The following is a 26,178-nucleotide window of genomic DNA, read 5'->3' as shown; positions in this document are numbered from 1 at the left end:
CCTAACACCTTATGGATATATATGGATATTTTAATTTTTCTTTTTGGGTTTTCAAGGTAGGGCTTCACTCTAGTCCAGGCTGACCTGGAATTCACTCTGTATTCTCAGGGTGGCCTCGAACTCACAGTGATCCTCCTACCTGTGCCTCCCAAGTGCTGGGATTAAAGGCGTGTGCCACCATGCCCAGCTAACAATTTTTCAATAACTAAATATAAAATATTTTTAAAAAATGCTCTCTGGGGTAAATAGAATGCAAGCATCCCACACTGGAAATCTATTGGGGTGCCTGGATTAAGAATACCATACTTGGGCTGGAGAAATGGCTTAGTAGTTAGGGTACTTGTCTATGAAACCTAAGAACCCAGATTCAATTCTCCAGTGCCCGTGTAAGCCAGATGTACAAGGTGGCAACATATATCTGGAGTTCATATGCAGTGGCTGGATGCCCTGGCATATCCATTCTTTCTCTTTATCTGCCTCATTCTCTCTCTCTCTCTCAAAATAAATAAATAATTTTTGAAAAGCATGCCCCACTGTAATTTACCACATGCAACACAGGTATTTATAGATAAAGCATCTTGTTTCCTCTGAAACCAGAAAATATCAGACAGCTGCAGTCACTGGCAAGTGTCTCTAACTACTGAGCATCTGTTTCGCCCCTAGCTGGCTGGCTTTCAGACCTGACTTTAGGTGGTGGGCTTTAGGATAGAGCAGATGAGCCTGCTTGAGCCTTTTGCTCAGCTGTGATCTTGTTTTTGCCGAGCAAGCCACAGCTGCACGGCCCCTGCCTGTGGACTCTGGCTGCAGTGTGTTTGTCACCACCATTTGCTGCGTAGCAGGTATCGCAGACTTCCCCCACTGCGTGGGGTTTCACCCAGTCTGTGCAAGCTACACGAGCGTAGGACCACTGGCTAAGTGCATCCTCTCTAGATCGCCAAGGAACTTCCATCAACTCTAGCAGGGACAATGACAGTGGCTGTTCATACCTGTGGAATGAGGACACATTAATGAACAGGGGGAAAAGAAAACCAGCTTGGGAATTTGGCCATTCTAGCCGTGACTGGAAAATGCTGGAAGCTCAACGTTTGTTCTCCCCACTTCCTTCCCAGTTGAGATTGGTTTGCACTGGGACTTGAGGTGAGTCAGAGTAAGCAGCCACGGATCCTAAACTGAGCCTCTATGGTACCATCTGGAGGGGCATGCTGCTTGAGTTTGTGTCCCAGGGTGTTGCCCGGGCACAAACTCAGCACAGCCATCCCAGGTAGCATTTGCTCCCCATACAGCAGTGGTATCATTAAAAACTTAATTGGGGCTGGAGAGATGGCTTAGTGGTTAAGCGCTTGCCTGTGAAGCCTAAGGACCCCGGTTCGAGGCTCGATTCCCCAGGACCCACGTTAGCCAGATGCACAAGGGGGCGCATGCGTCTGGAGTTCCTTTGCAGAGGCTGGAAGCCCTGGCGGGCCCATTCTCTCTCTCTCTCCCTCTATCTGTCTTTCTCTGTGTCTGTCGCTCTCAAATAAATAAGTAAAAATTTAAAAAAAAAAAAAACTTAATTGAAGGCTGTAGAGTTGGCTTAGTGGTTAAGGCGCTTGCCTATGAAGCCTAACACCCAGGTTTGAGTCACCATTACCTACATAAAGAGAGGGAGAGAGAGAGAGAATGGGCACACCAGGGCCTCCAGCCACTGCAAACAAACTCCAGACACATACATCCCTTATGCATCTGGCTAACATGGGTCCTGAGGAATTGAACCTGGGTCGTTTGGCTTTGCAGGCAAATACCTTAACCACTAAGCTATCCCTCAAGCCCCCCAAAAGTTTTAAAACATGTGTCTCACAGAAATTTCCCAAATCTACTATGTTTTTAGTGTGCTCACTGGAAGAAAGCTGCAGGGAAGAAAGAAACAGGGACAGAACAGATTATGCCTCCTGCCATTAATTCAAAGAATTGAAATCCACAGACAAGGAAGTAAAGTTTAGAGAGACTTGATTAGATTAAGAGAAGGAAGGGGGAGAGAGTAACCAGGGCTGCTGTCCTTGAGAAAGAGAGGGGGCAAAGCCCCTCAATTCTTGATCCACAGAAACTGTGAGATTTGAAAACAATGAGTTCATTTATTATTTTTGGGAGGGAGAGATAAATTGTTATTTGTAGATAACTGTTATCTCCTGCTAGATTAGAAACTCCAGGAGGAGAGAAATTCTTGTCTTGTTAATAACTATCCTAACTACCCTGCATAGCACTTGGAACTCAGTAACTAGGTGTAGTTACTTGGTGAATGGATTATGAAGTTAATGAATGGTGCTGCTGACACTTAGCATTATTGTGAACATTAAAAAGTACTGACTAGGGCCTGGAAGGGTGGTTCAGTGGTTAAGGTGCTTGCCCATAAAGCAAGGACCTAAATTTGATTCCTTAGTACCCATGTAAACCCAGATGCACAAAAAGGTACATGTGTCTGGAGTTTATTTGCAGTGGTTGGAAACCCTGGTGTATCCATTCTCTCTCCCTCTATCTCTCTCTCTCTCCCCCAGGCATGGTGGTACATGCCTTTAATCTCAGCACTTGGGAAGCTGAGGTAGGAGAATTTCTGTGAGTTCAAGACCAACCTGAGACTACACAGGCTAAAGTGAGACCCTACCCAGAAAAACAAAACAAAACAAAAATGTTGACTGGTGCATTTATGACCCCACAGTGATTTGTGATAACCCTACTGAGAAAGGCCCCGAGTGGAATGGATTCAGGGCAGAGGGAACAAAAAGAGTATAAGCTAGCCTTGGGGAATAACCAATGTGGAACTGGGAACCAGGTCCGAATCCTATAGAGACAAAGCTTATGCTCTCCAGTGTCAAGCTCCCACTAGCCTTTGGCTAAAAGAGGGGTAACATCCATATAATGCTCCCTATATGAATATCACTTATCCAATTTAACCTATGCTGACTTCACTCTCCACTGGAGAGTCTGTTTTTCTTTTTCAGACTGTAGTGAGAACCAGAGGAGATAAACCACCCCACAGAGAAACCATAGAGGAAGTGGAGAGATGAGCAAGAGCGCTGCTTCCATGGTGAGCCTGACAAGCAGCGCCAGGGTGAAGGAGACAGACCCTGAGGATACTCAACACCTACCAAAGCAGAGGTCCAGAGGATCCTCAGAGCTCATCACTTAAGTAGGCTTAAAACACACCCACCACAGCTCAGGGAATTTTGCAGAAGATAGGGCAGAAAGATTGTAAGAGCCAGAGGTTGGGATATCATGCCGAGACATTGCCTCCCCTCAATGCCTGACTGCTGCTCCCACAATGCATAACCCTCAGCCCCATGGGGAATATCAGCAACCCCACTGAGGTGGGTCCTCAGCAGAATGGGGGCAGGTAGGAGGGAAAAGAGGGTACCAACATATAATATATCCACACAGAGTATGTTCTTAATAAAAAAATTGAGTTGACTATAAGCTGATGAGAATATGAACAATTTTCAATATGTGTATATTTTAAAGTTCTCAATAAAAATTAAGAAAAATGTTGGTGTATCATAATTTTCCATAATAAAACTGTCCATTTTTTTTGCAATGTGAATTTCTTTTTTTTCAAGTATTTTTATTTATTTATTTGAGAGAGAGAGAGAAAGAGAGAGAGAGAGAGAGAGCAAGAGAATAGGTGCTTCAGGGCTTCCAGCCACTGCAATAGAACTCCAGACGCATGTGCTACCTTGTGTATCTGGTGTATGTGGGTTCTGGGGAATGGAACCAACATCCTTTGGCTTTGCAGGCAAACGCCTTAACCACTAAGCAATGTCTCCAGCCCAGCAATGAACATTTCTAATTAATAACAGATGTTCCAGACTCAGGTTTGATAACTACATAAAAATGTCAAGGATGGGCTGGAGAGCTGGATTAGTGGTTAAGGTGCTTGTCTGTGAAACCAAAGAACCAAGGTTTGATTCCCCAGGACCCGTGTAAGCCAGATACACAAGGTGGTGCACGCATCTGGAGTTTGCTTACAGTAACCAAGGGCCCTATTATGCCCATTCTCTATCTCAAATAAATAAAAATAATTTAAAAAATGTCAAGGGTATTTCCATTTTTTGCTGTTATTCCTAGTTTTCATCAATAACATTTTAGTAACTTTATTTTTTCAAATCCAGATGTTTGAAAAGAAAATATAGTGCAGGATGGGCTACATACTAGTTTTGGTATTTAATCTTATGTGACTCAGAAGCAGTTTTTTCTTTTCATAGCAGGGAATTAAAGAGCTGAAGTCATTGGATGAAAATTGTCATTACTCCTTTCGGAACATCTCAAGTCCCAAGTCTACTGTCAGATTTTGCAGTAGCAGAAATACATCAAGGAGGGAAGTCAGACAGCTCCACTGTGGCTCAATGCAATCAAAAAAGCTGGTTGAGACACCAGGTTTCCAGACTGTTGATTTGTTTGGCGTCCCAGATATGTGTTTTTCCTTTCTACCCAGCGGGGAAAAACTCAGTATCAGGAGGAATCAGAAGGAATTAAAGGAACACGCTCGTCTGTGAGGAGGGGAAGAACTAGATCTGTGGGACAAAGATGAACAAGGACAATGGCACTGATGTAGTAAGAGACAAGATTTAGCTGATTAAGAGCCAGAGGTATGAGGAGTGCTTCCCCTAGAACTTTCGATGATACCTTACCTTCTCCTGATTGGAAAAACACCTGGCCAGAAGCAGCGTGTGGGAGGAAAGGGTTCATTTCAGGCTTACTGCTTCCAGGGGACGTGTCATCACAGTGGAGGAAGCTGGCTCACTTCCACACATCTGTAGCAGAGAGACCATCAACAGTACGAACAGCGAGACCTCAAACTGGCTGTCTACACACCTTATGGCTGCCCTCGAGATCTGCCTCCAGTGACACATCTCTTCTGGCAGGGCTCTACCTGCTGAAGACCAAGTAGGAAGCTTAATCTTAGTCAAAAGGTATGGGGGGCATACTTTTGTGTTCAAACCACCACATACCTGATACAAGGTCCTTGTTTACTAGTTTTCTGATCTGTAACCCACTCAGCTGAAAAGAATTGTCTAAGAACCAAGTGGTCATTTTCGTGGAACTTTGGACTGATCTCCTTCATGAAGCTAAGTGAAGAAAACTTTGTCCCCAAGAGGCTATGGCACTTGGGCGTCACAGATTCTTATGTGTTCACTAAGAAGTAGAGGCATCAATTTCTTCTAGTGCAAAATGTCTCTGGGTACAAGAGTAGGCCAATAGATTTAAACTGGGGAGAGACTCTAGGTGACTGCTGTTTATATTTTTCAGTTGCAATTACAAAACAACAACAACAACCAGGGCTGGAAGGATTGCTTAGTGGTTAAGGAGCTTGCCTGCAAAGCCAAAGGACCCAGGTTCGATTCCCAAGACCCAAGTTAGCCAGATGCACACAGGGGCGCATGCATCTGTAGTTTGTTTTCAGGGGCTGGAGGTCCAGGTGTGCCCGTTCTCTCACACTCTCTCCCTCTTTCTCTGTCAAATAAATAAATAAATAAAAATAAAATATTAAAAAAAACAACTTTATTCAAAGCATCAGTTTGGATTCCATCAGTATAAACTATACTATCTCCTTTAGTGATAGAGTGATAATTTCATATAGCTACTAATTTCACCAGAGAGTCTTATTATATAGGAATCGATAGGCCACATTTTTCTGTCTGTATATTAGTGCTATTCAGCACATGCAAAATGGATGAACATTGCCCTTATCAAGTTGGGGAGATGGCCAAAGTACTTGACACAGAAGTGTGCGTACGTGAGTTTGGATCCCCATGTAGAAGCTGGGTGCTGTAGTAGGAGCATCTGTAATTCCAGTGTATCCATAGTGAGAAGAGAGGCAGAGACAGCGAGCCTGGCAAACACAGGCAGTAGTGAATAATGAGGGAGCCTGCTTCAAACAAGATGGAGGGCGAGGACTGACATCCAAAGTTGTCCTCTGACCTCCACAAGTGTGCTGTGACATGTACACACACACACACACACACACACACACACACGCACACACTCATTACTTTGGTAGAATGATTTGGTCATAGGAGGTGTTATATTATGCAGGAAGTGCTTTGGCAGCCATTGTCCACACCCATCCAGTGGTACCTAAAATCACGTCAGTAGGATGTGTCAGTGACCATTGGCAGCTGGTGCCTTTATTGGTGACTGTTTGAAAGCTTTCCTGAGGGGTCTCAGAGATTTTGGCATATTTTGGAGACACTGAAGGCAGCTAAATTTCTGCTGAGCATGTAGTTAGGAGCAAGTTCCATTGACACTTGGGTTAATGACACCACATTCCAATGCCCTGGAGCCCTGTAGAAACTCTGGTTTTATACATATATAGTCTCCTTAGCTCTTTGTGAGCAACAGCTGGTGAAACCCTTTCTTTCTTCCCATCAGCTGTTCTTGGAGTTACCATCCCTCTACCCGCCCCTCCCACAAAAGTCATGGGCTGAGAATGGCTATTGTTTTTGTAATGGTTCTGGGTCGAAGTAAGCCTTTTTTGCTGCATCTTAATGTCTTTCCCTCCAAAGCAAAAGCAGGTCTTCTCTCAAAGGAAGCTCTCTGGTGGAGACAGGGTCCCAACCCAGCTGGAGATCAAGGGAAGGAGAGGTGAGGAAGTAGCAGGAGAACAGGGAGGACGAGCTGCCTGGCCTCCCTCCATGAGCAGTCAGCAGCCTGCTTCCCAGCTTCGCCCTGGCCTCCAAGACGGAGACTGGCGAGTCATCTAGTTAATGTTTAAAACAAAAGCCAGTTGAACAGAAGGAAATTCCCTCAGAGCACACTAGGCCATCATGCTGAACACCCCACCCCCGTCCCTAACTCCCCTTATGTTTCTCTTGAACAGAGAACATTAGACAGTATCAGCTCAAACACCCCATTTCACCTGGTGAGGGAGAGGTTCCACTCCAGGGAAGAATGCCATGTGTATCAAGAAGGGCAAAGTTCCCAGAGTTTAAGGTAGGACTGTGACTACAGGAAGGCAAGGGAGAGACTGGTGAATCCTGGACTCCAGGCTTGGGCTCCTTGAACATGAACCAGCTACAAGGTTGCCCTTGAGGTTGGGTCCACCAACATTTCCACATTCGATGAAGGGCTCAGTGAGAGTGGTTTCTCAGAAGGGCTCCCTGTCTGATCTTTGCTGATGAGGCAATCATTAACTTGTCCTAACGCACTGGGAGAGTGTTTTGGAATTTGGATGAAGGGTAACAAGAAAAATGAAGTAAGTAAATGTTTTACATTCTGTCTGGAGAATGTTTTAGAGGCGAGGAAGCAGTGGAGACAATTTTAGTTTGAATTGTTTGACAACAATGAGGAAACTTATTCCACGAGAGTCCATATTTCTTTCTTTTTGTTTTTTTGAGATAGGGTCTTACTCTAGCTCAGGCTGACCTGGAACTCACTATGTAGTCTCAGGATGGCCTCGAACTCATGGCGACCCTCCTACCTCTGCCTCCCGAGTGCTGGGATTAAAGGTGTGCACCATCACACCTGGCTCATATTTCTTTTTCCTCAGTTTGGAGTTCTCAAGGCATCTTCCCATTCTCACTCTTGTTAGGGGTCTAGAGGTAATTTTATTTATTTTGGGTGGGGGGCTAATAAATATCTGTGTATGTCAAGGCTTGACTCCACAAGTGGAAAAATGAACGGTTAATACAGGACTTTTACCTATAGATCATGCTCCCTCATAGGCAAACATTAGGGAGGGATTCAGGACAGCAAAGGAAAGTGGCTGAAAATAGAACTTTTCTTCAGTTACTGATGTATCGTAAGTGATTAGAACAGTGAATGATGTGATAACCGGATGCACGGTCTGTTAAAGCAGGCCCAGCGTGTGGGCTCCTGGGTGCTGCAGAGACTGGCTGCTTCGGTCTCTATTCAGACTGTAGCTAGTGGCTATGTTCTATCCCTACCTCTTATCCACACCTGTCTCTCTGTTCTATTTTTAAATTTTATTTTAGCATTTTGTTTATTTATTTGCAAAGAGAGAAGGAGAGACAGAGAGAAGAGAGAGGGAAGAAGAGGGAAGGAGAGGGAGAGAATGGGCTTGCCAAGGTCTCCAGCCACTGTAAAACAAAGTCCAGATTCATACACCACATTGAGCATCTGGCTTTACATGGATACTGGGGAACTAACTGAATTAGGGTCGTTAGGATTTGCAGGCAAGTGCCTTAACTGCCGGGCCATCTCCCCAGCCCTCTCTCGTCCTGTATCATAGCTTTTCCCCTGTGAAAGTCAGCACAATTTTGATGATGCCCCTTTTACAAGTGACAGCATTCCTTCTTCCTGTCTTAGGGTGACCCTCCTGATATGTCCACACACACCTCCACAGGGGAACAACCTTTACCATTTGAAGATGAAGAAAGGAGACACAAAACTTCATCTTCTGTCAGGATTTTGACTACCAGGCAAATAAATATTCTGCATGTGAAGTCTGTGTGTTCACTTCTGGGTTCTCGTCTTGTGTGGCTTTTAGGAGATAGAAGATGCCAGCGAGTTCCATTCCCAGGGGACAATAACTGGCCAGTATCAGCTAGGTTGATGTGTCATGGGAAATGTATGTAATTCTGTAAAACTGAGAGCAGGAGAGCGGAGAGCAAATGCTACTTTTCATTGGGTATTCATTCACTTAACACCCATTCATTGTACGCTGCCCCCGGGCTAGACACTGGCGCTGTGAGCCGGGGGTGCAGTGGTCAAGGAGAGGTGAGAGTCCCGTCTCCCATCACAGCTTGCGGTTGTGGGACACAGACAACCTCCGCCGGAACTGAGCTAGATGCTTCCTGCTGGCTATGGCTTTTTCTTTCTGTGCCAAAAGGTGCTCTACAACCCGCTGGGGGAGAAAAGCCATCAACAATCCTAGCCAGTGGCGGCTCTGTGCATCCCTAGGGCAACAGAGGCATGAATGTTATGAGGATAATTAACTGCTTTCTGATTGGATTTGAGGCCTGAGCACGGGAGGGATTTCATCACTCGTTTCCAGTTGAACCAGGCTAAAAGCCTATAGGGACATTAGCCCCAGGGGGAACCTACTACTGTGACTATGTTAAGTAGGCAGCATTTCAAACTGCCTTCTACTTGTCAGCATTTGTTCCTATAGATTAGTACTGCTTGAAGCCTTGATCACAGAGGTTTCTCACTGCAACGGGCAGTGCTGAGTGAAGAGATGTCTGTCTCACAAAATTGCCAAGGCTGTGTGCTCAGTCTCAAAGGGGACATCTAAACCAGCCCCTCCAAGTCTCAGGGGACCACGTGGAAGAGGAGACTGAAGGGATGTACGAGCAGGAGGATGGATGGGGCACTGTGAAACGCCATCTTCTGGAGACAACGTGGCCATCACACTCATGAAGTCACAGTGCTGTGGTCTTCCACACAAGCATGAGCATGGCGGTGCACGACCTTCGATCGATGCGTGAGACCCCAAGCCTCCCAGAGTAGCTGATGGAAGCTAATGGCTGCTGGAAGAGGGGTGCCAGGTTCATCAGTGGTACAGTCACTGGTAACTTGATCATTCCGTGATGGATAACCTTCTACCCACTGTCATTCAGGCAACTCCAACTTAGCTCAATGCATGAAAAAAGGTGTCAAAGTAAGATGAGGATCAACGGGGAAGAAGAATGTTGTTGATGGGCAGGGGAGGGGGCAAGAGAGGGGAACTGCGGGGGAAAAAGATCCAAGTACAATATGAACATATGCGAGAATGTGAAAACAGAGACACATAAATAAAAATTAATGAAAAAGACTCATGTCTTCCTGGAGCATACGGTGGCCCAAAGAGCTAGACGTTTTTCTCATGCCAGTGGTGAACTGGACAGGAGTTAAAGATAAGCCAGAAGACCTGTGGCAACCTATGAATTCTTCCAAAGGAATCTCTAAATAGAAGGCTGGGAATGAAATCAGCCTGCTGTCATCAAGATTGCACGTACTCCTGGAAAGACTTAATCTGACCCCAGGAAGTAAATTAAGAAATGAGATATAAACAGGTTTTGGAATCAAATGTGGAAGTCTAAGTGCATTTAAAAAAAATCTCACATTTAGTGTTGTAACCATTAAGCTAAATGCAGAGGAAGTGTATTTTGTATGGTAGAAAATACACAGAGTATCTTAAAAAAAAAAAACTAACTGCAGGGGGCTGGGGGAGATGTCTCAGTTGGTAAAGTGCCTGCTGTGCAAACATGGGCACCTGCATTTGGATCGCCCACACCTACATGACAGCCAGGCGTAGTGGTACCCATCTCTAACCCCAGTGCTGGGAGGCAGAGACAGGGAGACCCCAGAGGCTTGCTGGCCAGCCAATCTAGCCAATTCAGTGAACAGCAGGTCCACTGAGAGGTTCTGTCTCAAAAAGTAAGGTGGTGATCAATTGAGGCAGACACCTGGTATCGACCTCTGGGCCCTATGTGTGTACATGTACGCTCCTGCACATGTGCGCCCACTCACATGTGAACACACCTATCACATATGCATGTGGACCACACACCTACACAAAGAACTACAAATTGGGGAAAATATTTGTAATTTATTCACCAAGAAGAATGTATCCATAACACATTAGATATAGTGCCTTCAATCAGACACTATGTACAGCTAAATTACAATATAAAGCAGGCAAAAATTATTGTATTAGTCAGGTCCTGGTAGGAAACAATGGTTTTCTCAAAGGTTTCAGGAGAAAAGAATTTAATGAAGGAAATATTTGTAGAGTGTGGCCAATATGGAGAGGACACACTGCGGCAGGAAGCCGTTATCATTTGGAGGTGCGTAGGCACAAGGAACAGGCATGGTTTATACATGATAGTGGCTTCACTGACATTTCGTGTATGTATGCAAAATATTTTTCTTTATTTTCATTTTAGGGAAAGAGAGATGATGGGTATACAAGGGCCTCGGCCACTGCAATCGAATTCCACCTAGTGGGCATGTGCCATCTTGCGCTTGCCTCACCTTTGAGTGACCGGCTTGTGTGTGATCTGGAGAGCCAAACATGCGTCCTCAGTCTTTGCAGGCAAGCGTCTTAACCGCTCTGTCATCTCTCCAGCCTTGTGTAAATATTTTGATCATATTCAACCCTCACTGCCCTCTCTTGCCCCCCTCATTCTCCTGCTGATTCTCTTCATCTTCTCAACTAGACCCCTTACTTTTGTCTTTATTCTTTATTTGATTTTTTTTTTTTTTGTTGACCCAGTGAATTTAACTAGGCTTACTTACAGGACCATGGGTGAGGGGTTATTTACAGGAGTATGAGCAACTTAGCATAAACCAATAACTTCCTATAAATCCTCAGGGAAGGGGCAGAGCCATAAGAGTCTCCCTCCCCCCATGACAGAATGTTGACGGCGCAGTCTCTCAGCTGCGGCGAGTTCATGAGTGAAACATTATTCTCCTTCCTCCAGCCCTTACATTCTTCCCATCCCCTCTACCAAGAGGTTCCCTAAGGATTGGCAGGGGCTATGAATGACCCGTTAGGCCTGGGCATTCAGCAGTCATTCTCAGTACTTTCAAATAGTACACTGTGCTTTACTTTCAGTGCTTTCAAACAGAACTTTAAGTTAGTTTGTTATATGTCACTTATACTTCATTAAAATTATTAAAATGGTTCTAGAAAAATGGTAGTAGTTGGGCTGGAGAGATGGCTTAGTGGTTGAGTGCTTGCCTGTGAAGCCTAAGGAGCCTGATTCGAGGCTCGATTCCCCAGGACCCACGTTAGCCAGATGCACAAGGGGGCTCATGTGTCTGGTTTGCAGTGGCTGGAGGTCCTGGAGCGCCCATTCTCTCTTTCTCTGCCTCTCTGCTTCTTTCACTCTCTGTCATCTGTCCCTCTCAAATAAATAAATAAAAACAAACAAAAAAAGGCAAGAAAAATTTTAAAAAATGGTAGTAGTTGAAGTTTAGAGAGGTGGAAAAGACGAGGTTGCAGAGGGTCTTATGCACCACATCTTTTACATGATGCCAATGTTGAATTGTTTGAACAGCGGTCAAGCCATGTTTTCTTCAGCCTCTTGTGGCAGTTGTGGAAAGGATGAATTTGAAGGTGATGAGACTACAATGACCTGTTATGAAGCCACGGTGATACGCTGTGTGAGAGAGCGCGGTCCTGAGCCAGGACCGGGGTGACAATTACAGAGAGAATGGGCGCATTAGTGATTAGAGAACAGGGAGAAGAGAAGAGCATACTGGAGACTGGCTGCTCAGGAGCGCAGCGGCAAAGGGTCTCAGGTGAGTCAAGTTCTGGAATTACTGGAGGGGGAGAAGAGCGGAAGGACAGATGGAGAGATTGAGCAGGAGATGAATTTGGTGAACTGGAGAGTTATCTAGCTGGACTTGTCTAGAGAGTCGTTCAGAAGAATGACCAGACTTCAGATGTCTCCAGCATGAGGGAATTGAGATGACACTGACTAAGGACAACATGAGGAGGTCAGAGGGAAGTGGTCCTCAACAGATTCCTGGACAGTGCTGTGGTTGAAGGGCCAGGTAGGGAGAGACGAGCTTTCTTTGGTTTAGAAATAACGAAGGTGGGGAGGGAGGATCACGGGAATAAGGGATTGAAGAGTCCAATGAATATATCCCCCCGCACACACACCTTTTGGGATTAAAAACTAGCTAGCGTTTTGACTAGTTTCTATTGCCGAACAACAATTCACCTCAAAGTCACGGCTTTAAAGCAACACACATTTATTATTTCTTAGTTTATTACTTCGTTGATCAAACGCATTGTAACTGGGTCTCTTGCCCAGAGTTTTCCATGGTTGAAACCAAGATGTCTCCTGCTCCTGGGCACTTGCCTGGTACCCTGACTGGGGAAGAGCCTGCTTTCAATGTCACTCCGATTCTTGGTGGGATTTGCTTTCCTGTGATTGTGAGGTTGAGAGTCCTGGCTTCTTTCTGGTCATCCACTGGAGTCCGCCTTTGTTTCCTAAAGGCCCCTCATTGTCCTGCTCCACATGGCGTCACAGGCATCTGTCAGCACAGCAGCTTGCTTCTTCACAGTCGTCAGGGGCATTTCCCGGCCCATCTGTCAGGATGAGGATGGATTCTTACGCGGTGCAATGCAAGGTAATCAACGGAGTGACATCCCATCACCTTTGCCGCAGTCTACTGGCCAAAAACAAGCCACAGGTTCCGCACGCTCCCAAAGGGAAGGTGTTTATAAGGTAATGTGCTTCGAGGGTGATCTGAGGGTATATCCATGCAGGATGGTGAGATACAGAGATGTCTGTGGCTTAAAACCGTGAGGCCAGTTAGAAAGCAGTGGGTGTGATTTAGGCAGATGTTTCTGGAGCCTGAGGGAGGTAGGTTAACGGCCACGGAGATAGTGGTAAATGGGGGGCGGCAGTGAGGGACAGGAGGAGGACTTCTAGACTTGGCTTGTTAGGGGGTTGGAAGAAGATAGACAAGGTCAGGAAGATGGCCCTTTGGCAGGGGTGTAGGTATGCAAACTACGAGCTCAGCTGGACATATTGTGATATAACAGGAAGATGACAGATGCCTTAAATTGTGCGGTGGGAACTTGGTTAAGAAAAATATTTGAGAATTGGTGACATATAGCGAGAGAGTGGGCTACCCTTTCCTCTACTCCCATAAACTTGTACCACTGGATAAGCAAAAGTGCAAAGAACACTACAACATGTCCCGAGGGGTTTAAGCCTGTTCCCTTGCTTTTGGCCGTATCTTTAGTGTGGCTGTTTAAATAGACAGCCCCCAGTATATTCAGTTGTTTATAATTTGCATCTGCAGCCACCTGGCTGGAGGCAGTGTTACTGGGTGGATCTTGAGGTGTGGTGGTGGGTTTCAGATTTCAATCTAAAGATATGCAAAGTGTGCCTAGCTGGAGTTCCTGAAGTGTGCTGTGGCTTTTGGCCTTTAGGCTTGTACTTCTCTGCTTGGGCCTACGAAGGCAGGCCAGCTTCTTCTGCCATTATGGAACTTCCTCTGGATCTGTAAGCTTCAATAAATATCCCTTCCTCCATAACTGTGCCTGGTCTGGAAGTTCATCTCAGCAAACCTGAATCTGTCTGATATATCCAGAGGTGGACACGTTCACGCTGTTTTTGATGGACCGGGATAGCAGATAGTATCAAGTGGACTACATGTTCCAGAACATCTGCTGCCCCCATGATGGTGGGTAGCTCGTAGCACACCTCCTAAGTGCTAGCAGATACAGGCCGGAGTTGTGGCTGAAATCAAAGAAGGCTCGGATCTGCTGTTGGAGCAGCTGCAGGAGCCATAAATTGCTCATAGAAGCGCACGCTCCTGCTGGTGAGCAGGAGGGGCTGAAACCGGAGCAGCCAGCCCGAAGATTTTTCCACTGGCTTTTTTATCCGGCTTAGAGCTGCAGGATTTCAGGTTCTTTCTTGGAGACAAAAACCCATGGTTGCAAATTCCTTTGGACTTCCTTAGCCAGGCAAGGCAGCCTTGCAACTCTGCTGGTGACTCTACCACTGAGCAGAGTCCCCCGGACTTTTGAAGTGTCTCTTAAGACTTTGATTTTTATGGGATTACAAAGATTCTTTTGTTGGCCAAACAATCTTGTGGACTTATCTCTACTTTTCTTTCTTTCCTTGGAAATTGCCAATTAAAAATTTTTTTGCCAATCAAGTGAGGTCCTCTGCTTATATCTGAGAAAGAGCGACACAGACTGTGAATAAATATTGTGTTTTTGTGTGGGTAGTGTGCATATGTGTTGAAAAGGGGTAGATTAGTAATAAACTCAAGTTTTGACAAGTGCTTCAGTTTACTTGGCATTATTGAAGTGCTTTAGGTAAAGGGTGCATATTGAAAAGGAGAATAACCTTATATTCCTCTGTTCCTCCTTTCTTCCTCCCTCCTTCCATTCCTCTGTCTGAGAAATCTTTATTGAATAGTTCCTATTGTAGCTACCTGCACATTGCTGGGACAAAACCCTGATTTAGAAGTCATCCAATGATTTTTAAAGAGGAACTATTGATTAGATTTCCATTTGGGAAAACATTCACCTGGAGATTTTAGACAAGTGGATTGGAGAGCAAGTGTGGGATCAAATGACAAGTTAGGGAATTTTGTCAGAGTTTTGGGAGGAGGAGACAATCACCCACTTAGAGGTATGGTAGTGGGATGTTAAAAGGAGGCAGATTTGAAGCAGTTAAGAAGGTGAAGAGGTAGGATTGCTGTGAGTTTGAGTCCACCCTGAGACTGTATAGTGAATTCCAGGTTAGCCTGGGCGAGAGTGAAACCCTGCCTCTAAAAGCTAAAAAAAAAAAGTCACTCTGTAAGCCTTTGTGAGTGATTAGAAATGAGAAGGGAAATGGTGTCAAGAATACAACCAGGTGTGGTGATGCACACCTTTAATCCTAGCACTTGGGAGGCTGAGGTAGAGTGAGACCCTACCTTGAAAACCCCCCCACCCCCCAAAAAAAGAATGAATCTACAGTTTCTAGATGGTACCTAAGTTAATGGCTGTTCTATTCCTGGAGACAGAAAGCACAGGAGGAGGAAGGGATTTTCAATCCTAAGATCAAGGGCTCAAAGTCTTTGGACTTGCTGAGTTTCGGGTGACTGGGAGATAGCTCAGTGGAAACACTGTGTTGGCAGTTGGACATTCAGGTCAGGAGCTCAGAATATTTGAGTCATCTGCACATAGATAGTCTATGAAGCCATGGAAGTGGATGATAAACAACAAAAACCTGTATCAGATTGCACCTCTGAGACAGAAAATCACCAAGTGCTTTTGCACGTTCAATGGGGTTGATTCTCTCTGGGGTTCCTTGGCTGTTTTGGGAGTCAGGGTGCTTAGTGTCCATCAGGAGCCTTTGTGCCCACCTCTGCGGTCAGCTGTCTACAGTCACAGGATCCGCATACACCCATCCAAGCAACTGTGGGTAGAAAGGGTACGGAGGGGCCTGGGGAGATGGGTCAGTTGGTGGATCCTGAGCACCTCAGCTCAGATCCCCAGAACCCAAGTAAACCTGGACACTGAAGAGCTATCATCTTTAAAAAAATATTTCATTTTATTTATTTATTTGACAGAGAGAGAGAGAGAGAGGGAGGGAGGGAAGGAGAAAGAGAGAGGGAATGGGTGTACCAGGGCCTCCAGCCACTGCAAAAGAACTCCAGATGCATGCGCCCCCTTGTGCATCTGGCTAACATGGGCCCTGGGGAATTGAACTTGGATCCTTTGGCTTTGCAGGCAAACACCTTAACCACTAAGCCATCCCTCCAGCCCTGGAGCTGCCATCTTTAATACCAGGTTTAGGGCAAATAGGGAGGCAGAGACAGAATTGTCTGGAAGCTTGCAGGTAGTGAATATCTACCCTGCCTCATACAAGGCACAAGGCCAAGACAGTCACACACTTGACCACGCATACACACACATGCATACCCACTATATGCACACACCCCAAAGAATAGAAAAAAGTTGCTTTTGTCCCTACCTAATATGTACTGATATCTCTTTTGTTGTTGGCATTGTTACCTAGATTATATGCTGTAACAACTATTTACATGCCATTTGCATGGATGTGGCTATTATCAATCACCTGGGATTGGCTCAAAAGGTATGGGGGGGATGTGCATAGTTTCCGTGTGAATACTACCCTTTTGTGTGAGGCACTTCAGTTACACTGAGGATTTTGGGAGTCCTGGGGCCCATCCCCTCAGGCTGCAGAAGGGTGACTGCCCCTGCAATCCTGTCTTTAGATTCGGGTCTATTTTCAGTCTCCCCTTCTGCATCGCCCCAGAGTTGACCCTGGCCATGACGAGGGAGGAGGGGATGGTCACACTCCTGTAGTTCCTCTGGGACTGAGCATTTTGTTTTCCTTGAGGTTTCAGTAGTGGCTGTGACCAGACCGTGCTTGTTCAGTGTTGCTGGGAGCGAGGAGACAGGTGACTGAAGAAGAGGCTGAGGCCCTTGGGAGATCTTAAATTGAGAAAAAGAGATCTCGGGATGTTTCCACGAGGGGGGGGGGCAGTTGATGTGTTTGCTTTACCCCTAGTCAGCTTCAGGAAAGCGTCCACTTACTTCCCTCCCCTTTCCATTTAAAATACTTTTAAAACTTGTGTATTTACTGTAAAAATCTTCAAGTGTAAAAATGTGCAAGGGGAAAAACACCTTTACAATTCTGTTTTCTTTTTCTCTATTTTTGTTTTTTCTTTTAAAAAATGGTTCATCCTGTAAAGATTTGTTTAAAATTCAAGATTGAGGCCTGGTGTGGTGGCGCATGCCTTTAATCCCAGCATTTGGGAGGCTGCGGTAAGAGGATCACTGTGAGTTCAAGGCCAGCCTGGAACCACAGAGTGAATTCCAGGTTAGCCTGGGTGGAGTGAGACTCTACGTTGAAATAAAATAAAATGAACTAAAATTCAAGTTTGGCTGGGTTCAGCAACCTCTGGTCCCATTCCGGTTTCTTAGGAACAGCTGTTTGCCATGAGTGAGTATCTTGCTTATGTTGGAGTTTTTTCTGTTTCTCCAGGCAGCTTTGACTCCCAGGCACCTGGGAGTACAGTCAGAGTTTTTGATTCTTGGATGGGGGACGGCTTGCTCTGAGGACAGACAGCTGCCTCCCTTTAGGAGGAGAGAGACAGGTGGAGCCCGAGGGCATTGTGCCACGGAATCCTTGCAGATTTTCCCCCGTCCTCAGCAGAGACTGCCAATCAGGCCGAATACCACAGGGACATTCTTTCCACCCTGAACAACTGTCCAGGGGACAGCAGGAGGGTGAGCTGGGGATCACATTTCCGGAATCTCCTGTTGCCCTTGAGTAGCTGTGGTGATGTCTGTCATGTGTGCGCAGGGGATTACAAGGCTCCAGAGAGAGGTGATGAGTCACGGGGAGCTGAGGTGGAAGGGGACCTTCTGGAGGAGTGGCTGGTGTGTGTTTGTGTGTGGGGGGGTATCAGGCGCTTCTACCCTTCAACTTTTCACAGAAGCAAATTCTCAAAATCCTAACAGCTCACCTTTTAAAATGATGTGTCTCATTTAATCGTATTTTTCTTTACTCTGCATTGTATTTCAATTTGTTTTCCAATCCAACTTGATATATGGTATTATAAAACCTAATTTGAATTTTCTAATTGAATATGTACATTTTTTTTCTTACTTTTATTAGGTTCTGGAACACATATCACCGGTATCTTTATTCTCAGTGCCATCCATCTCTATTATGTGTGAATCCCACGTGATATGCACAAATAATTTTCTTATCAAAATTTTCTAATAACACTGAACCCATGCAGTCGAGGAACTTGGTAGCTTACAAATTATTCTCTCATATGATCTCAAAAGAGACAGACCAGTTAGCTGCGTCTGACAGAGGAGGAATGTGAAGGGCAGAGACATGAGGCATGGCAGGAGTCAATCGAGAATCTTCCTGCAGTGGCTTTCTTACAACAACGGGAACACGGCGGAGGGGCGCCCCATCCTGGAGAGAGCCCCGTCCACAGTGGGGTCGAGGAAAAGTAGTTCACTCACTGGTAGGTGTCAGCCAAAAATATTTATCTTCGTGTCTTCTGAAAGATCCTGGGAAACATCTCTCCCCTGTAGACTTTTCCATCGCAGTACGGAGCAAGGAGGTAAAGGGAGAGCGGGAAGAAGCCGACATAGCAGTGGGAGGCGAGAGAACTCAGGCGCACTAGCTCCGAGTCACTTTGGAGATTGTCAATTCCTGTTTAGGATGCTCTGTGTAACTCCTGACTCTGGTTTAACCCTTTGCTCAAGTCACTCAATGTTTTTCTGATTTATTTTTATTCATTCATTTATTTAGTAGAGACAGAGAGAGAATGGGCATGTCAGGGCCTCCAGCTACTGCAAATGAACTCCAGACACGTGTGTCACCATGTGCATCTGTCTTACGTGGGACCTGGGGAATAGAACCTGGCTCCTTAAGCTTCACAGGTAAGCGCCTTAACCGCTAAGCCATCTCTCCAGCCCCCAAGTCACTCAATATTAATCCCAACCTGGGGGTTGGGAGTGAGAGAAGGGAATATGGTGATGGTACATTGAAGGAGACACGGGATGGGCAGGGTTTGAAGGAAGCTCCCAGCTGGAGCTGAAGGAAGCATGAGCCACTAACTGTGGAGATGCTACAGAGACTCCATGCTCACAGCTCTTCCTCCCTCACGCCCTTCCCCCACAGCCCTTCCCCATCAAGGCAAGCCACACCACGAGACAGATGGCTGTCCCCACTCGTTCACACCTGCTCGTCTCCAGCACTGTTTTAGGTGTCTTTGAACTATTTAAGTCCTTACTAAGGACTCATTTGGCCAATGTTTCCTCTGTATAAGTCTGATATTAGGGAGCGGTGATGAGGGTAAAACTCAGAGAAGGGTTAAATAATAAACCATAGCAATTCCTTCCCGCTCCTCCCATTTCCCCTGTCAACTCCACCTTCCATCAAATCCCCTCCCCCTTCCAATTAGTCTTTTCATTTTGATGTCCCTCATCTTTTCCTCCTATGATGATGGTTTTGTGTAGGTAGTGCCAGACGCTGTAAGGTCATGAACATCAAGGTCATTTTGTGTCTGAAAGGTTGCATTGTAATCAGTCCTACCCTTCCTTTGGCTATTACATTTTTGTCACCTCTTCTGCAATGGACCCAGAGCCTTGGAGGTGTGATAGAAATGTCTCAGTGGAGCTGGAGAGGTGGCTTAGCAGTTAAGGTGCTTGCTTGCAAAGCCTAAGGACCCATGTCTGACTCTCCACAGCCCATGTTAGCCAGATGCACAAAAGGTGAGGCAAGTACAAGGTTGCACATGCACGCTAGGTGGTGTAAGCGCCTGGAATTCAGTTACACTGGCTGAGGCTCTGCTACGCCTGAGCCCTTTGACTTTGCAGGCAAGCACCTTAATCGCTCAGCCATTTCTCCGGCCCTCTTCAATTTCTTTTAAAGTCATAACAATAATAATGCTGTTATTGTATATGATGTCACTTAAAACCTCTTATGATACAGATACGCAGGCTATTTTTTTCTTTGCTTAAGGCTGTGATGCTTGCGTGTGTGTGTGTGTGCGCACGCGTGCGCGCGTGCATGTGTGTGTGCATGTGTTGCACGCGTGCTGGTTCTCGTGCACTCACCTGTGGTAGGGTGCATTGCCTGTGGTGGCCAGAACAGAAAGCCGGGTGTCCTGGTCCCTTGGCCTCCCAACATTCTTATTTGAACCAGAGTCTCTTACTTATCCCAGAGCTTGCTGCTTTCTCCTTTTTTTCTTTTCTTTCATGAGCTCTGTCCACTCTGGGGTCTCAGCTCCTTTGGGTCTGGGGTTACAGCCACGCATGGCCAGGTGCAGGTGCTCATGAAGGTCTCAGTGCCCACAGGCGAGCAGTCTACCAGGCGCCCTCAGGAATTCACGCTTGCATGGGACGTGCCCTTAACTGCTGAGCAATCTCTTTAGTCCCATGCTTGCTTTAAAACGGGAAAATAAAAGGAAGCAAAATGAAGAAAATAAAAATATTTTACCATCTCACTGCTCAGTGGTAGCTGTTATCACTGTGCCGTATATACCTTTTTAAGTCTACGCATGTCCATAAAATTTGATACTTCACTTTCTACATTGAAAATAGCTTTTTTCTTGATTGCCTTGGAAGGTTTGTTTTATTTTAACTTCAATAAAGAAACAGTTTCTTGAACAAATTTTGCTTTTTGAAGAGAGTAGGAGGAGAGAAGTGGTAAAATGCTGAAGGTGTAATTCAATAGTCCATTACCCATTGTTTTATCATACCAGTGCCTTCCAAGGGGAATATAGGAACTTATTATTTTGGCTCACAATTTGAGGATACAGCCCTCTGCGATGGGAAAGGTATGGTTATAGGAGCTAAGTGTCTGGTGACATTGTGCCTGTAGTCAGGAAACACACACACACACACACACACACACACACACACACACACACACACACAGAGAGAGAGAGAGAGAGAGAGAGAGAGAGAGAGAGAGAGAGAGAGAGAGGGAGAGAGAGAGAATGAGAGAGAGGAGAGACAGAAAGGCGAATGCTCATGCTTCATGAGAGTACTCCTTTTCCTTTGGATTCCATCTCTGATCTCAGTCCACAACATCATGCTGCCCACATTCAGGGTGGATTTTTCCCTCTTCAGTTGAACCTGCATGGAAACATCCTCACAGACACACTCAAAAAAGTGTCTCCTAGGAGATTCAACATCCCATCGAGTTGACAAGGGAGAACAAACATCGCATTCATTGTTATCAAAATTTGAACTATTTGGGTTGCTCTGAGGAGTTGTGATCTACTCATGGCCTTTACAATTACCAATTACTCAGTTACATAATACTTAGAGCCTTAAGGTCATAGGGGAAAACTATCTGTGATTTAACTCTATATGTCATATTTGTTAAAGAGAAATGTGATTGGGATGTCGCTAATAGACTCTTAGATAACAGTGCATACATGGGGAATACCTGCAACCGCAATGGAATGGAGGCAGGGATGAGGGAAAAGATGATGCCAACACATGACGTATTCGTATGAAAAATCTTGATACTACTACTACTACTAATAATAATGAACATACAGTATAATGGTTAGATTAAAATTCCATATTGGAGGAATAGAAATACAAACTAATATAGCTATGAACAGTGTTGGGGTTGGAGAGATGGCTCAGTGGTCAAAGGCACTTGCTTGCAGAGCCAGACAGCTCCGGGGTGCAATTCCCCAGTGCCCACTTAGAACCAGATGCACACAAGGGGGCGCACGTGTCTGGTGTTCAATTGCAGTGGCTGGAGGCGTTGGTGTGCTCCTTCTCTCTCCCTCTTCCAAATAAATAAATGATTAAATAAACCAAAAAAGAATCTGTGAATAATGTGAATTCTGACTGTTAGATACAAGGCTTACTTTTCAAAGTTAGGTTTTTTTTTTTTTTTTTTTTTTTTTTTTTTTTTTTTTTAAGTTGAGGCACTATTATTTAGTACCTTTACCATGTTAACCATGGTAACTGTGTTAGGTATATACATGCATTTTTTTAACCTCACAAATTGAAACAACAAACCCATTACATAACTCCATTTGCCCCTGTTCCAGTTCTTATTAATAATCTTTCTTTTCCTGTCTCTGAAATGTAGATTTTTCTGGAGAGAACTAATAAATATTTTAAATAATATTACTTATTTAAATTATTTACTTAATTATTATTTAAATATATAAGCATTTTATTTTAAAAATGCTAAACTAAATAAGTATAAATAAATGCCAGAAATTAAATATTTTGACACCACATAAGATTGTGACGGAAAATTTTACCAAAGTCACAAGGTTTAAATGGATGTATAGTTTTTCAAATTTATTTTAGGGAGAATGGGAAAGCAAAGAATCCCAGTGATCTTAACTCCCTTTCTATTTTATCCATGTGATTAAACGTCATTTATTGTAGCGTAGCACCAGAAATTAAGACTTTTTTCTTGAGGCAAGCCCAACAGACTGGTCTTTTTTTTATGTCAGAGAGAGCAAAAGCAAGAGCAAGAGCGAGCGAGCGATTGAGAGAGAGACAGAGAGAGAGGGAGAGAGAGGGAGAGAGAGGGGGATTTTGGTTATATTTTGTTTTTCAGGGAAAGTCTACCTACCTTCAAGTTGGACAAGGAGCTTTTTTCTCAGACTCAGTCACTACACTTTGCACTGATGGCTTGGTGCACCCTAGACTCAACTTTCCTGCCCCAACCACTATTTACCATGAGTCAGATCTGCCTAATGCCACCCTGGGGTGCTTATGCTGCAAGGTCCCTATTTTTTTGTAGGGTGGGGAGAGGGAGAGAGCAGTTCTGGCAACATACTCCATGCTGGCCTTGAACTTGTGATCCTCCTACCTCTGCCGACCTGAGACCAGAGATTACAGGCATGCGTCACCGCACCTGGCTCAAGCCTGCTTGTACACGTGCACGCGCGTGCACGCACGCACCAAACAGCAGACTTTCTTGGCTGTGCTAGCTGTCCGTGATTGCTGTGATCAGTTATCCCAAGCTCAGTAGTTTCAATCAGCATCAATTTATTCTCAGTTTCGGAGGTCTAAAACCTGATTCACCAAGCTAAAGTGAAAGTGCCCCAAAGGTTGATGCCTCCTGGAGGCTCTGAGGGAACCGTCTGTTCTCTCGCTATTTCCACACTTACTGGGATGCCTTGGCTCATGGCCCATCCCTTTCTTGATCAGACTACACTTCTGCCATCCTGATCTTCCTGCCTCCCTCTTATGAGGAATTTTGAGGTTACATTGGGTCCAGCTGGATAACCCAGCATGATCTCCCCATCCCGTGATCCCCCAAAGTCCCCGTTTACCATGTAAGGTAACATTCTCAGAGGTTCTGAGGATCATGTTAGGGGTTTTGAGGGTGGGGGAGGGGTGAGGAGGAGGCTGCCTCTTGTTGGATCCTCTAAGCTGTCTGTCTGTTTGTTTCCACTTATAGACCTCAAGGTAACTAATGTTCAATTTCCCCCATTCGGTCTCTAACTGGTACAGATGAGAATTGATCTGATGGTGTCAAAAAGTCAAGTGGTCCCACTGTGTCACCTGCCTTAGCTGACAGCTGAGGTTCTGGGATGGACATGAAGGGCTTTGGGCATCTACTATGCTGGGGGCGACAAGTGGGCATTCCTGGCAAGGAGTTGATATGTGGCTGCCCTTTCCATTCTGAACGGAGAGTTTAGCACTTCAAAGTGTTTGCTGCGCATCTCAGCCTTGGCTAAGTGCCTCCTTTGAAGTTCTGTACCAGTTGTTGTCTATAAATAAGGCATGCCCAGGACCATCGAGACGCTGAGATGAAGGGCACGGCTCCCTCTTGAGACAATGGAAAGCGCGGGGCGATGTTAGGGAGCAGTCCAGGTTCTCCACCCTGTCCTCCACTCTTCCCTCCTCCATTCTGGTGTGAAAAATACATGAAGGTTCCAGAGAGAATAATCAAAGCTCCTCCACTTGGCAGACTCTTTCCCGTTTCCCTTTAACAAGAAGGAAGGAAAAAAAGAAAAGGGGCATTTGGACTGAAGCCCAGGAGCCCACATCAATTTGGGTTTTGTCTGGGTGGCAGTACCTCTTGGGCATCTCTCCAGGGGGCCACACTAATGATAGTGTTGGCTCTTGGCAGCTTATCTTCGACCTCACCCTGTTATTCCACATCTCTCGTGACTAGAGCTGGAGGTTAAGAAAATCTACTCTCTCTCTCTCTCAAATAAATAAATAAATATATTTTTTAAAAAATGGTGTTGGAGAGATAGCTTAGTGGTTAAGGCACCTGCCTATGAAACCTAAGGACTCAGGTTCACTTCCCCAGTACTCACAAAAGCCAGATACACGAGGTGGTGCATGTGTGCGGAGTTTGTTTGCAGTGACTAGAGGCCCTGGCGTGACCACTTTTTCTTTCTCTTTCTCTCTCCCTCCCTTTCAAATAAATAAAAAATATATATTTTTAAAAAGAATTTCTGCTTTACAGATGGGAAACTAGGGCTGCAGAGTGGTTTGTCAGGGTTGCCCTTGACGTTTCACTTCTAGGCACACATGAAAATGACAATAGTTGAGCCTCATGACAGAGCTGCTCAGAGTTAAGGTAACACTTTGGTCTCATCTGTCACAGGTGCCTTGTATCTGATGCAGCGCTGGAGAAAGCAAGACTGACTCTGTGACCCATCCGTGGTTAAGTAGCTTGCTTAAGACTAAAAGATACATACATACATATATATATATATATATATATATATATATATATATATATACACACACACACACGTATACATATATATACATACATCTAAATATATATACACATATGTATATGTTGTATATGTAATATATATATACATATATATGTACATGATGTACATATAACATATATATATATTTATATGCTATATTAGTTATATCAAGCCATGTTTATCAGATATTTTATTTCACATTACCTTTTCTTTTTCATTTTTTGGGTTTCTCTTTTGAGGTAGAGTCTCACTCTAGCCCAGGCTGACCTGGAATTCACTATGTAGTCTCAGGCTGGCCTTGAACTCACAACAATCCTTCCACCTCGGTCTCCTGAGTGCTGGGAATGAAGGTGCACACCACCATGCCCTCCTCACATTCCCTTTTCTTTTAAATACTGTTCTCTTTGGAAATATTTTCAACTGAAATAAATAAATCATCGTTACCTTGAAACCATCTTGTTTTCTTGCTGCCTGTCTCGGGCTGGTTTTCCTAAGCTCTGTGACAGACCTTGGCGACCAGTGTCCTTGGGCAACATGTTTACCTATTGAGGGAGTGGCCTCAGGAGACAATCTGCAGAGGGTGAGCAGGGAAGGAAGCCAAGTAAAGATGTGGCTGAGCTGACATCCAGCATCAACGTGATTCTTGGAGAGCTCTGAGGAGTGAGGGCCACTAGAGACGCCCCTCTCTGAGGCTATGGGGCTGGCCTTTCACACTCCACGGCAGTCAATTAGTGGACCTCAGCTCCTTTGGGAGAAGAAATGTCCAGGGCTTTTGGGGCAAGGTGACTGGCTCCCTTGGCTAAGGACAAATCTTCAGAGAAAGGTTCAGCTGTAAGGGAAGCTGCAGTCAGCAACCAGGGGGATGGGTGTACCAGCCTGGTGATGAGTGGTTGCCAACATGCCCACTCTGCAACCTCAATCACCATTGTCACCCAGCCGTCCCAACTAGGGAACTCCCTTTTCTTTACTGTCTCCTTATGTCACAACTGTGTCATTGGTCAAGTTCCTTTTCAAAATTGTTTCTGCCATGCCTCTGGCTACGGTTGGAATGGAGTCTATTGTCATTGTTATTACTAATCATTACTGTGTTAGGATAAATATAATCATCACCCATATTTTCTCTTTTGCACTGGATCATTTTCAACACTTGATTTTTCTTTCTGAGAACATTTACCCTCCACCAATCAACACAGCTTCTGGTTGTCTTTGTGTCTGTTTGCATTATCAATCAGATGGCCTAAACACATGGACAGTCTTGACACATCTATGCGATAACATGTTCTTTCTGTGACATGGCTGAAATGCTCTGCGTCAGACGACCCAGGCCACCTGTCTCTTCCCCTAGTGCTTTCTCAGCCATGGAGAGTTAGATGCTCGTCCTTTCTCAGGTACCTGCTAAGATTTTTATGGGGTGCATTGGTGAGAGAAGAGAGATGGTTTTGTGCAGAGGTATAATACGGACTAGTTGTCTATTTCTGAAGGAGATGTTAAAATCTAGGATGGGGATATGGAAAGGTCTGG

The sequence above is a fragment of the Jaculus jaculus genome, chromosome 8 (assembly GCF_020740685.1).
Source record: "Jaculus jaculus isolate mJacJac1 chromosome 8, mJacJac1.mat.Y.cur, whole genome shotgun sequence".
Taxonomy (NCBI): domain Eukaryota; kingdom Metazoa; phylum Chordata; class Mammalia; order Rodentia; family Dipodidae; genus Jaculus; species Jaculus jaculus.
Note: the sequence above shows the minus strand (reverse complement) of the source record.